General features: G+C 43.8%; 1 protein-coding gene across 1 annotated transcript in view; it reads right to left on the bottom strand.

Annotated features, from left to right (window-relative positions):
* Positions 1-12781, bottom strand: part of csmd3b (CUB and Sushi multiple domains 3b) — a 1929854-nt gene that overhangs the window by 1263368 nt on the left and 653705 nt on the right. The gene's annotated exons all lie outside the window — the stretch shown is intronic.

Consider the following 12781-nt stretch of genomic DNA (forward strand, 5'->3'; position numbering starts at 1 on the left):
TGCTCGATGATGGACCTGGTCGAAATGTGGCTGGCGTTGTAGCGCTCCTCAGCCTCGTCAGCTGGCCTCCTGATCGGCGTCAATAGCCACTTCTTCACGGTGTAGCCCTTGTCACCAAGGAGCCATCTGTTAAGTTGGTTTGGAGGATTGAAGAGCGGAGGAACATTAGAGTTCTGCAGGATAAAAAAAGTCATGGCAACTACCACAGAATTTGGCGTGGCTGCTCCTCATCCGAATCTGAGGTCCATGGTGAAAGGATGTAAATGGTTCCCATGCTGCTGGCAGATACCTCCGTTGGGGAAGCGCTCAGTCCAAGCAGGGAGAGGGTCTTCCAAGGAGGCCCCAAAGTTGAAAGATAGAAGCTGCAGCACCTCTGACTTTGGTAGGCCTGCTAAAAGTGCTGAAAGACCCGTAGAACAAAAGTTCTGCCACCTGCAACTGATCCCTGATGAAAGCTCTGTTTTAATGGTGGAGCTGCAGCTGTGAGGAGGCCACCCACTTGTCAACCCGCCAGGATTAGCTGGCGTGGTTTAGGAGGGTCGTGCAACACACACAAAATGTGGCAAAATAACAAAGGCCTGTCAAAATAGGATTATAGAGGCTCTTAACTACCTCTCCCGACTGATGGAGGTGGGACCGAATCGCACCCATCAAAACCGCCTCCGGCAAAATTGCGCGGAGTCGGGTTGGAGGCGGGTTCTGAACCCGCCCTCACTTTTTGCCATCTGTCCCGCCTCCAAACCCGCCTCCTCTGGGCTGGGAAAATCGCCCCCAAAGTATTAATCGAATTGAGAACCTCATATGCGCTCCTAAACTTAATGCACAAAATTCAAGTTGCTTATGATATGATTCCCTAGAATCACAGAATGCTACAGCACAGAAAGAGGCTATTTAACCTATCCAGTCTGTTACATGGGGTACCTGGTCTATTTCCACTCTCCTGTTCACTCCTCATACCCTTTAACACTTCTTTTTCAAGCAATAGTTTAATTCCCTTTTATTTATTTAATTCTTATTTATGAATTATACTTCAACAAAAATTTGTAGTAACGAACTGTGTAAAGAAGATTTTTCTCACCTCCCTTTAACTATTTTTATGATGAATCATCTCTATAACTGGTGGAAACAATGAGGCTGAAATTGGTCTCCAGTAAAAGCACGAGACAGGCGATAGCTAATCAGCAGTCATGTTTTGCACCGCACCTTATTTTCTGTTCCATTTAAGTCAAAACGGCCTGTTGATTTGCTATCACTTGTTTTGCACTTTTACTGAAGACCAATTTCACCCCAATCTATTAGTATTTACTCTATCATAGCCTTTCATGATTTTGAAGGCCTCTCACAATTCATCCCTTAAACTTCTCAACTGTAGTAAAAAAAAGTTTTAACTTTTCAAGCAGCTCTTCATAATTGGAGCAGCTCATCCCTGACAACGATCCAGTAAATCTGTGTTAGATCATATCCTTTTGATAAAGGGGTTCTGAAAACTAAACACATTACTCCAACTCATGTTATACACACACACACAAACATGTATTTGCCAATCTCTTGCTGTCTTGCACAAGGGGAGTCAATACCAAGTGAAATAGTCAAGTGAAGCAAAGTTGTAGGGTAGGCAGAATAACTGGACCCAGATGAGGAAGGGGAGCAGCAAGAGGGTATAGGCAAAGCAGAAAGGGAAGGGAAAAACTGAGGCAGGGCATGGGAGGGGAGATAAGTTGTAGAAGGAGAGAAGAGGATGATGAAAGGAGGAGTGGAGGGTGGGGAGGGAAAGGTGGATGGGGAAAGGGTCGGGGAGAGGTGGAGAACAGGGAACAATGGGGACAAGGATGTAGCTAGAGGAGGAAAATGGAGGAGAGGTGCAAGGGGATGGAAAAATGGGAATGAGGATGCAGAGTTGGCCAGGGTACAGGGAGGGGAAAGGTGAAATGTGAGGATGAAGAGTACAGGGAATGAGGTTCTTTAATTTACGGTTTGCGTGGGGGCACATTAATTCATTGCCCTGCTCAGTGGGGAGAGGGGGGAAGCAAGAGTTCAAATGGTGCACATGGGGAAAAGGATGGGAGTCAAGAAGCTGCTGGGGTTAGTGCAGTTTAATTACCTGAAAAACTGCTTAACTGGGAGGGCAGGGGAAGTACTGATCAACAGGGGAGTAAGAAATGTCTGCCATCTTTCTCAGTGGGGGGGGGGATTATTGTTCAAATGGGGAATAAGAACAACAACTTGCATTTATATAGCACCTTTAACATAGTAAAACATCCCAAGGCACTTCACAGGAGTGTTATTTTAAAAAATGGTCAAAGAGGTAGGTTTTAAGGAGTGTCTTAAAGAAGGAGTGAGAGGAGGAGAGGTTTAGGGAGGTAATTTCAGAGGGTGGGTTTCCAATATGGTGCTTTGTGAGGGAGTACCATGTGGTCCTCAGTGGGGAGAGATAAGTGCCAAATCTGCTGTTTACTGGGGGTGGAGTTCAATATGTTTCTGCAAGAGGGGAGATGCCCGACATTCTGTTCAGTGAGGGGAGGGTCATTGAAGCATAAGTTATTGATGCTAGCCCCGGGGATATGACCTCGATGTAGAGGGAATAAAGGTAGGGGTGGAGGCATTTCACTGTGTCACTGATGATGCTTGCACTGTTTACAGATGCCTCAATAAGGGTTGAGCAGCCAATCATGCATTCATACTTCCGAGGGTGTGTGTTGAATGGAGTGCAAGGAATTGTGTGGACGCATGACACTTGAACCAATTATTGGCTGAAGGACAAATGGTGCAGTCTTAGCAAACGGGTTGAGGTGGGAAGCTATCCAGAGAACCTGTCAGGTATTAAAAACAATTACAAATGTTTTAAATTTTAATTTAGGAATTATATGGCTTAATATCTAATTGGCTGCTGGCTGAGACATACTTAAAGTGCTCCACAGTGACACGTGTTGGCCAGCTACATACAGACTCAACGTGGTCTTAATATCAATTAAAGACTAAAGAGCCAGTATTCATAGAAATTTACGGCACAGAAGGAGGCCATTCAGCCCATCGTGTCTGTGCCAGCTGAAAAAAGAGCTATCCAGCCTAATCCCACTTTCCAGTTATTGGTCCGTAGCCCTGTAGGTTACAGCACTTCGACTATTTCACAGTTATATTGAAATGATAAATTGACTTCATCAGTAATCTAATATTGTTTTAGCAGCTAATGTTACATGACATAAGTGACATTTAACATTGAAAATAACATCACAATGCCACCTATAGGCATAACAGGTACTGAAATTAAACACTGACGCTATTACTGTATTATGGATTTTCCCATAGACAGAGAGAGAGATTAATAAGGCGTGCTGTTCAGTTTATAGAGTGGTTTTACTGAATTCTGAGTCATTTTATCTCCAACACTGTTAACATAGACAAGGATATCTAGTAGGCTCTGTGGAACTGCAGCCAAAAGAGAATCACACTGAAAAATTAATGATAGAAAGACCATCATGCCGAGTTTACTGAAGAATAATTTGTGGTTGACTGGTCTCTAGGAAATTCTATGACCAATAGAGTATAGAAGAATTAGAGGGGATCTCATTGAAACATACAAAACTCTTACAGGGCTTGACAGGATAGATGCAGGGAGGATGTTTCCTCCTGGCTGGGGTGTCCAGAACCAGGGGTCACAGTCTCAGAATAAGGGGTCAGCCATTTAAGACTGAGATGAGGAGAAATTTCTTCACTCAGAGGGTGGTGAATCTTTGGAATTCTCTACCCCAGAGGGCTGTGGAGGCTCAGTCGTTGAGTATATTCAAGGCCGAGATCGATAGATTTTTGGATATTAAGGGAATCAAGGGATATGGGGATAGTGCAGGAAAGTGGAGTTGAGGTAGAAGATCAGCCACGATCTTATTGGCCCTGAAATTAGGATCGGGAGCTTGCCGCGCGTGCAAGCCCCCGATGTGCACTCACCCTACGCACCGACATCTGAAGCCCAGGCCTGCTTGGATTTCCTGTCACTGGCCCGGTTCAGATGTCAGCGCGATGTGCTTACCTGATCCAGCGGCGTAGTTAGTGCGATGTGCCGGCTGAGATCAGGTGAGCACTGTGCAGCCAATCAGGGGAGGGGAAACTCATTCATGAGTTTGACAGTAAGAGCTGTCAAACTCATGAAAACTCCTGGCCCCAAAACACTACTTAAACCTGAAAGAAAATTTTAAAAAACATTGCACTACTTAAATGAACAATAAAGAACTCTGAAAAACTACTTTAAACAATAATTTTAAAATTTGAAAAAAAAATTATATAAAAAAATCGGGGCTAAAACTAAACTTACCTTACTGTAAATTCTTTAAAAATAACAAACCTGCGGAAAAAAAAATTCTCAATTGCACTAAAAGCCCACTTACCTGAAAAACTAAGTACAGGTAGACTACCCTTTATCCGGACTTCCGAAAACCGAAACCCTCTAAAAACCGAAGTTTTTTTCGTTCAGCGTAAGTCGTGCGTACGAACGAAAAAACCTTTGGTTTTTAGAGGGTTCCGGTTTCGGAAGTTCGGATAAAGGGTAAGTCGTGCGCACGACCCCCCCGCCGACCCCCCCGCGGACCCCGCCGGCCCCGACAACCGCCGACCCCCCCAGCCCCGACAACCGCCGACCCCCCCGCGGACCCCGCCGGCCCCGACAACCGCCGACCCCGCCAGCCCCGACAACCGCCGACCCCCCCGCGGGCCCCGACAACCGCCGACCCCGCCAGCTCCGACAACCGCCGACCCCCCCGCGGACCCCGCCGGCCCCGACAACCGCCGACCCCGCCAGCCCCGACAACCGCCGACCCCCCCGCCGACCCCGCCGGCCCCGACCCCCCGCCGACCCCAACTGACTTACGCTGAGCATCAGCGTAAGTCGTGCGCACGACCCCCCGCCGACCCCCCCGCGGACCCCCGCCGACCCACCTTCCGAAATCCGAAATTCTCCTTTATCCGAAACTCGGCTGGTCCCGAGGTTTTCGGATAAAGGATAGTCTACCTGTACTTACGTGTGGTTTTTCAATGCGTAAAGACCGGAGGCCTTTACACACGCGCAACTCTGGAAAAAAAAAAGGAATTTCACTGCGCACGCGCTGCCTGTGCAGTCGCGCGCATTCTGCCTCTTACCCCTTGGGTCAGAGGACAGGAAATGCCGGTTTTCAGCGCATGCGCTGTGCATGCTGAAAACCGGCAATTCCTCCGGGCACACGCGTGAGTACCCCGTCCGTACTCATGCATTGTGCCCGGAATTACTGGGCCATTGAATGGCGGAGCAGGCTCGAGGGGCCAAATGGCCTACTCCTGCTCCTGCTCTTATTTCTTATGTTCATTTGTAATATACAAGATATACTTTACTCACCTGACTTTATGTCCCATATGATTTCAAATACTAATTTGTACTAAGATTGAGGATGTCCCATTATATTTAAAAAAATATTGCGGCTCATAGTTTCTGTAACTTTTGCTGAACAATGCTACACAGTAACATACAGAAATCACAACCTTTTCTGAGTTATTTTGTCCTTAAGCTGTCTAAATAAATTCCATTATCCTGTCTTGTTAACAATTATTTATTTCAGAAAAAACTGTTTAGCTAATTTAAAATAAAGATGATTTACTTCTGTACCATTTGATATTTGAGTGTCATTGAACAGAATCAGCTCATAATTCTTAAAATGAGTCACTCTGAGGAAAGCACAAGGAACTAAGCAAGAAAGCTCTCTGGCTTTGGACACAAACGTTCACAGTTATTTCCATCATATTGGATGTGGGTTTGTTTTCTGTTGATTCATCAAAAACTTGTAAATTAAAGAATGAACCATTGAAGCAGCTATCCAACCTTATATGCCATGAGACTGATTGATGAATCACCAGTCTAAAATTACAGACTGTGCATTTTCACTCAAATACTTTCTGAATTTTAGGATTGTGTTTTAAAAGCTTTTGTTACATCAAACTCTGCAAAATGAATCTGTCAAGCACATTTTCACTGGATCTGTTTCAGTTATTTTGGTAAGATTGGTGGGATAGCAGGAATAATTCTATGGCAAACAATATTGAAATGATAAATTGACTCATCAGTAATCTAATGCATGCAATTAACAAGCTTTTTCTGTAACAGCCTTCTGATGTATCAGTACAGTGCAGTACATTTAAAACACCAAAATTAATGCAAGATAAAAAATTACTCCAAATGAAATCACCATTTATTTTTCTATTTTACTTGTCTTATTGCAATACAGAATGGCCCTGAAATTGTGGTCTCCAAAATCCATTTGATAGGCCCCGCAATTTCTGGATTTCCGCATGTGCTTGCGCATGCACTAAATCCGGAACTTGCAATCTGTCAAGGTACGCCTTGACAGATCATCCAAACCGCCTGAAAAATGAGTATTGTTGGCACAGAGTTGGGCTATTTGCCCAGCAATTGCCCACGCAACTCTTACAGCTGGTAAAAGCAGGCATAGGGCCTGCTTTCATCAGCGTAAGGGTATATATAAGGCTTAAATAAAACATTTAAAAATCCAAAATTATGCACATACACTTTAAATTACTTTATGCAAATATTGGCCCGGATAAAGATGTTTAAAATTATTTATCAAAAAAATATATTTTTATTGAAGTTGGTGCAATGAAGGAACTTATGAATAAAATTGCAGTTCAGTACATTTAGAATTATTAGAATTCTGTACATTGTATAATTATCTGGGGATTCCACTGCTTATCATTTGGGGATTCCCTTCGTAAATGATTGCAATGGAATGCTTCTTTGTCATTGGAAGACTGGGCCCACGTGATCCCAGGAACTCCTGCGTCCCTGGGATCCATGGGCTTTACGCTGCCACCTGCGTGAGGGCCCGAGACCGCAACTCTTCACAGCCTGGACACCGGGAGGTACTTTCAGAATTGTTTCGTGGGTCGGAGGCATACTCCAGAGGTACACATCCAACCACAATTTCTAGGCCAATATTGATGGTTGTCAGGGTAAAACTGTATTAATCGCTAGTTTTTTTTTACTGTACTTGAATTGTACCATACTTGTGATGTATTGACATTACTGGCTACATTGTACATGCAATGTATAACTATGAACTTTAATTATGTTGCATCCTTGGTGAGTCAAATTCCACCACTTCAGCTGAATTGCTCTGCATTTGGTGTTTTTTTTGGTCAGTTCAGGGTATGACATGCAGGAAAACCCAGCACACCACGTAGCCTATACAGTTTGAGTGCTCTTATGGAGGAGACTACAACCTCTATCTGTGTAGGGTTGTGTGACCACTTGACCGAACTGCAGAGCACAATGGGGTGTGTGGCAATTCATAGAATCATAGAAACTTATAACACAGAAGGAGGCCATTCTGCCCATTATGCCTTTGCTAGTGTAAGATTTTGCAATAATTTACAGCTCCGATGATTAATTTTTTGATTAAAGAATACCTGGGTAATACCTTTAAAAATCCAGGGGGATCAAAATGGCCATCAGACCGCATGGCAGAAGACAAAGGACTTGAAAGAGCAGCCTGGGTCTGTGGAAAAAGGTTCCAATCTGCCAATCAAAGGGGAGTTCCCACCTCCCTGCAGAGACAATCGATGTGTTTACAGAAACTGCTACACAAAGGAGTAACCACTTGAGACTGCAGTTTCAGTTGACCACAGGACAATGGCTTTGTTTACACTAGCCTCCAAAGCTGTTTACTCAGCAATCACAGAAAGACATGTTTTTTTCAAACCAAGACAGCTCCATTCAAACCCATCATTGATGAATGGAAACACATTCAAAGCCAATCACAGACAATCTGAAGAGACATTTAAACTGAGAAAAAGAACAGTTTAAAATGAATGGGTGATTCATCCAAACCCATTACTGGACAATGGGGCAGTTGGATCCCTTTTGTTTTAGCCCAGAAACATCCGGATCTGGGCGAGCCCCAAAAGAGGGTATAAAAGATAGCTTCCCAGAAGCTCTCTCTCTCTCTGGCCTCGCCTCCGTGTCCCTCTACAGCGTGGGAGCCTGCCTGAAGAGGTGAAACACCAGCAGTTTATTTTTTAAACACTGGGGTGTTTTTTTACTTCAGGGCAGTGAAGATCTAAGTTCGCAGGGCACGGAGCAGGTATTTCCAGTGGTGAGCATCTATTTTTCTGGCCTTCTACAAGGCAACTTAGGATAGGTATAGGGGTGGGAGTAAAGTGGGAATTTTCATTAGAACTGTGATTTTAGTCGATCTTCCCTCATTGTGTCCGTCTCTCCTCCCTTATTTAAGTAAGACAGTGTTGCACTGAGCAGAGGAAGTGCTTCAGTTGGACACTGAGTTCTGTATTTAAAACTGTATTAAAAAGGAGTAGCTGTTTTAAAGTACTGTATTTAAAACTGTATTAAAAGGAGTGTTGCACCTAGCAGAGAAGTGCTGTAGTGAACGCTGTGTAGCTATTTTTAAAGTAACTGTATTAAAAGGGAGTGTTGCACCAAGCAGAGAAGTGCTGTGGTGAACGCTGTGTTTCGATATTAAAGTATTGTATTTAAAGGAGTGTTGCGTTAAGCAGAGAAGTGCTTCAGTGAACACTGTACAGCTGTATTAAAGTGCGTTTTTTAAGTAAAAGCCACTGAGCTAAGGTGCTGTAGTGAGCAAGGGGTTTCTATTTTTAAAGTGCTGGATTTAAAATAAATGAGTGTTGCACTGAGCATGGAGCGCTCTAGTGGACACTGAGTGTACTGCATGTATTTAAAATAAAGTAGTGTTGCACTGAGCAGGGAGCACTCTAGTGGACACTGAGGGTATTGCGTTAAGCAAAAGTGTTGTACCAGGCATAAGAGCTATATCAATTTTTCTAAGTTGTTTCTTTCTTTTGTTTTCAATAAATACTGGTCTGTTTTGCACCCAAACCACGAGTCACGTTGTTTTCTGTCTACATCGCTACCGAATAAGTCCGGCGGTCAGAACTCAGGAATAGGGGAGCACTTCGAAACCGCAAGGGGGTCCCTGGAGCAGCTCAGAGGCTTCTGACTGGCCAGAGACAAATAACCCCAACCCCGCTAGCGTGTGCAAATTCCTTACACTGGCTCTTTGAAAGAGCAGTCGAGCTTTGTCCCAAATTCCTGTTTTTTGTCCGTAACACTGCATGTTGCTCATTCTCAAGTACCTGTCCAACTCCCTTTTAAAATTATTTATTTAATCAGCTTCCACCACCTTTTCAGGTAGAGCCTGACAATGCTCTGAGTGGGGGAAAAAATTCTCCTCATCTCCCCTCTAGATCTTTTGCCAATGGTTTTAAATGTGACTTTTGTATATTGACCCACTCACCAGAGGGAATAATTTTTCTCTACCTACTCTATCAAAACCTCTCATTATCTTGAAAACTTTGATTAAGTCACCTCTTAACCTTCTTTGATCCAAGGAGTACAGTCCTAACTTTCCCAACCTCTCCTCATAACTGAAGTCCCTCATTCTGCTGACATCTTGGTAAACCTCCACTGTACCCTTTTGAAAGCCTTTACATCTTTCCTTAAGCCTGGTGCCCAGCATTGTCCACAATACTCCAGCTGAGGCCTAACCAGTGATGTATAAAGATTTAACAATCTCTTTACTTTTATATTCGATTCCTCTATTTAGAAACCCAAGTAACCCATATCCTTATTTAACCACCTTATCAACTTGCCCTGCCATCTTTAAGGATTTGTGTATATGAACGCCAAGGTCTCTCTGCTAATCTACACTTTTCAAAATCATGCCATTCATAATATAGTTTCTTTCTTTATCAGTCCTCCCAAAGTGCTTCACTTCACACTTCTCCAAATTGAGCTCCATTTGCCATGCTTCTGCCCATTTCATCATACTGTCTATATCACTGTGAAGTCATAGCATCATAACGGCACAGAAGGAGGCCATTCGGCCCATCGAGTCCGTGCCGGTCTACTATCCTCATCACTATCTACTAAGTTGCTAAGTTTTGTTTCATCTGCAATTTTATAATGATGCTGCCTACACCGTTTTATAAACAGGTCATTTATAAAAACTGAAAAGAGTAATGGATCCAAAACTGACCCTTTGGGAACACCACTGCAAACCACCTCCCAGACTGAAAAACATCCATCCACCATCTGTTTCCTGTCACTGAGCCAATTCCGTATCCATACTGCCACATTCCCCTTAATTCCATGGGCTTCCATCTTCCTAACAAACCTTCTGAGTAGCATTTTGTCGAATGCCTTCCAAAAGTCCATATATACATCTACTGCACTACCTTGATCAACCTTCTCTGTTACCTCATCAAAGAATTCAATCAAGTTAGTCAGACATGATTTGCCTTTAACAAATCTATGCTGGCTCTCCTTGATTAACCTATGCTTTTCATAGAATCATAGAAATTTATGGCACAGAAGGAGGCCATTCGACCCGTGTCTGTGCCGGCCGAAAAAGAGCTATCCAGCCTAATCACACTTTCTAACTCTTGATCCGTAGCCCTGTAGGTTACAGCACTTCAAGTGCATGTCGAAGTACTTCTTAAATGCGGTAAGGATTTCTGCCTCTACCACCCTTTCAGACAGGGAGTTCCAGACCATCACCACCCTCTGAGTGAAAAAAGTTCTCCTCAACTCCCCTCTAATCCTTCTACCAATTACTTTAAATCTTTGCCCCCTGGTTATTGTCCTCTCTACTAGGGGAAATAAGTCCTTCCTATCCACTCTATCTAAGCCCCTCATAATAATATACACCTCAATCAAGTTTCCCATCAGCCTCCTCTGTTCCAAAGAAAACAACCCCAGCCTATCCAATCTTTCCTCATAGCTAAAATTCTCCAGTCCTGGCAACATCCTCGTAAATCTCCTCTGTACCCTCTCTAGTGCAATCAGATCTTTCCTGTAATGTGGTGAACAGAACTGTATGCAGTACTCTAGCTGTGGCCTAACTAGTGCTTTATACTCCAAGCCTCGGCTAATAAAGGACAGTACCGCATATGCCTTCTTAACCATATTATCTACCTGGCCTGCTACCTTCAGGCATCTGTGGACATGCACTCCAAGGTCCCTCTGTTCCTCCACACTTCTCAGTATCCTACCATTTATTGTGTATTCCCTTGCCTTGTTAGCCCTCCCCAAAAGCATTACCTCACACTTTTCCAGATTGAATTCCATTTGTCACTTTTCTACCCACCTGACCAGTCCATTTCTTCCTCACCATCAACCACACGGCCAATTTTTGTATCATCTGCGAACTGATTCATCATGCCACCTTTCCAAATGAAAGTTTATTTTATCCCTGATAATGGTTTCCAATAACTTCCCCACCACTGATGTTAGGTTGACTGGCCTGTAGTTTCCTGGTTTATCCCTCTCCCCTTTCTTGAATAGTGGCATAACATAAACAACACTCTGCAGCAAAGCTCCACTTCCTGAGGATCCAGTCTCAGGCTTGGCATCTTTCACAAATAATTTGAGCTCCAACCAACAACAATCTGTCTTACCTGGATTCACCTTATTGGGGAACCAGGTTAAACAGGGCTAATCTCATTGCTGCCCAGATGTCTGCCCCCATACAGGTTCTTCTACCTCCTGAGGATGTGTCCAGCATTACAGGACTGGCAGCACATGGCTGTTTGTTGAAGATTGGGAAATTTGGCAGATGCTGCTGTTGCTTGGAAGGACTCCAAAAGAACCAGAGGCGAAATGAGGAGAATTTGTTTTATGTAGGGAGTTGTTGTGATCTGGAATACACAGCTTGAAAGAGTGAGGGAAGCAAATTCAATAACAACTTTCAAAAGGGAATTGGATAAATGCTTGAAGGGAAAAAAACTGTAAGGCTATGGGGAAAGGGCAGGAGAATGGTAGTAATTGTTTAGGTCTTTCAAAGAGCTGGAACAACCACGATGGGCCGAATGGCCTCCTTCTGTGCTGTAACATTCTATGATTCTATAACTCCATGGAATTAAAGTTCAAGGCAGGTACCTTGACAGTCAGAGTAATTTTGTGAGGTATAAATGGTATCAAATGTGGTTGCAGGAATGTGCGTATGTGTGTAATGGCTTGCTTGATTAATCATAATCTCCATATACGGAAGTCTTCCTGCATCTGAGTAGGAATAAAAACAGAAAATGCTGGAAATACTCAGCAGGTCAGACAGCATCTGTCAAGAGAGAAAAAGAGTTAACGTTTCAGGTCAATGACCTTTCGTCAGAACTCTGCTCTGCACAAGGAGTATTAAATAAGTAGATATAACCAGCAGGTAATTGTGAAGTAGGAATGTCTCATCCTGTGCTTATGGTTACAATACAAAGGCAGATCCTACATAAGCTCAGAGGGTGCCAATGTACCTGTCTGGCATCGCTCCTCTCATCCGCTCCCTCTTCCTTACAAACCTGCAAAATTGAAGGGATGACTATAGAAATGTCCATATCGGCAGCGCAGTACGAAATATCCATGGGGGAAAAAAGTAAAATAGCAGGAGTAGGCCATTCAGCCCTTCGAGCCTGCTCCGTCATTCAATATGATCATGGCTGATCCTCTATCTCAATACCATATTCCCGCTCTCTCCCCATACCTCTTGATGCCTTTTGCGTCTGGAAATCTGTCTATCTCCTTCTTCAGTGACTTGGCCTCCACAGCCTTCTGTGGTAGAGAATTCCACAGGTTCACCACCCTCTGAGTGAAGAAATTTCTCCTCATCTCAGTCCTAAATGTCCTACCCCATATCCTGAGACTGTGATCCCTCATTCTAGAGCCCCCAGCCAGGGGAAACATCCTCCCTGCATGCAGTTTGTGTAGCCCTGTCAGAATTTTATACGT

The sequence above is a fragment of the Somniosus microcephalus genome, chromosome 7 (assembly GCF_052327205.1).
Source record: "Somniosus microcephalus isolate GS21.2 chromosome 7, FLI_Smic_1.0, whole genome shotgun sequence".
Classification (NCBI taxonomy): Eukaryota; Metazoa; Chordata; class Chondrichthyes; order Squaliformes; family Somniosidae; genus Somniosus; species Somniosus microcephalus.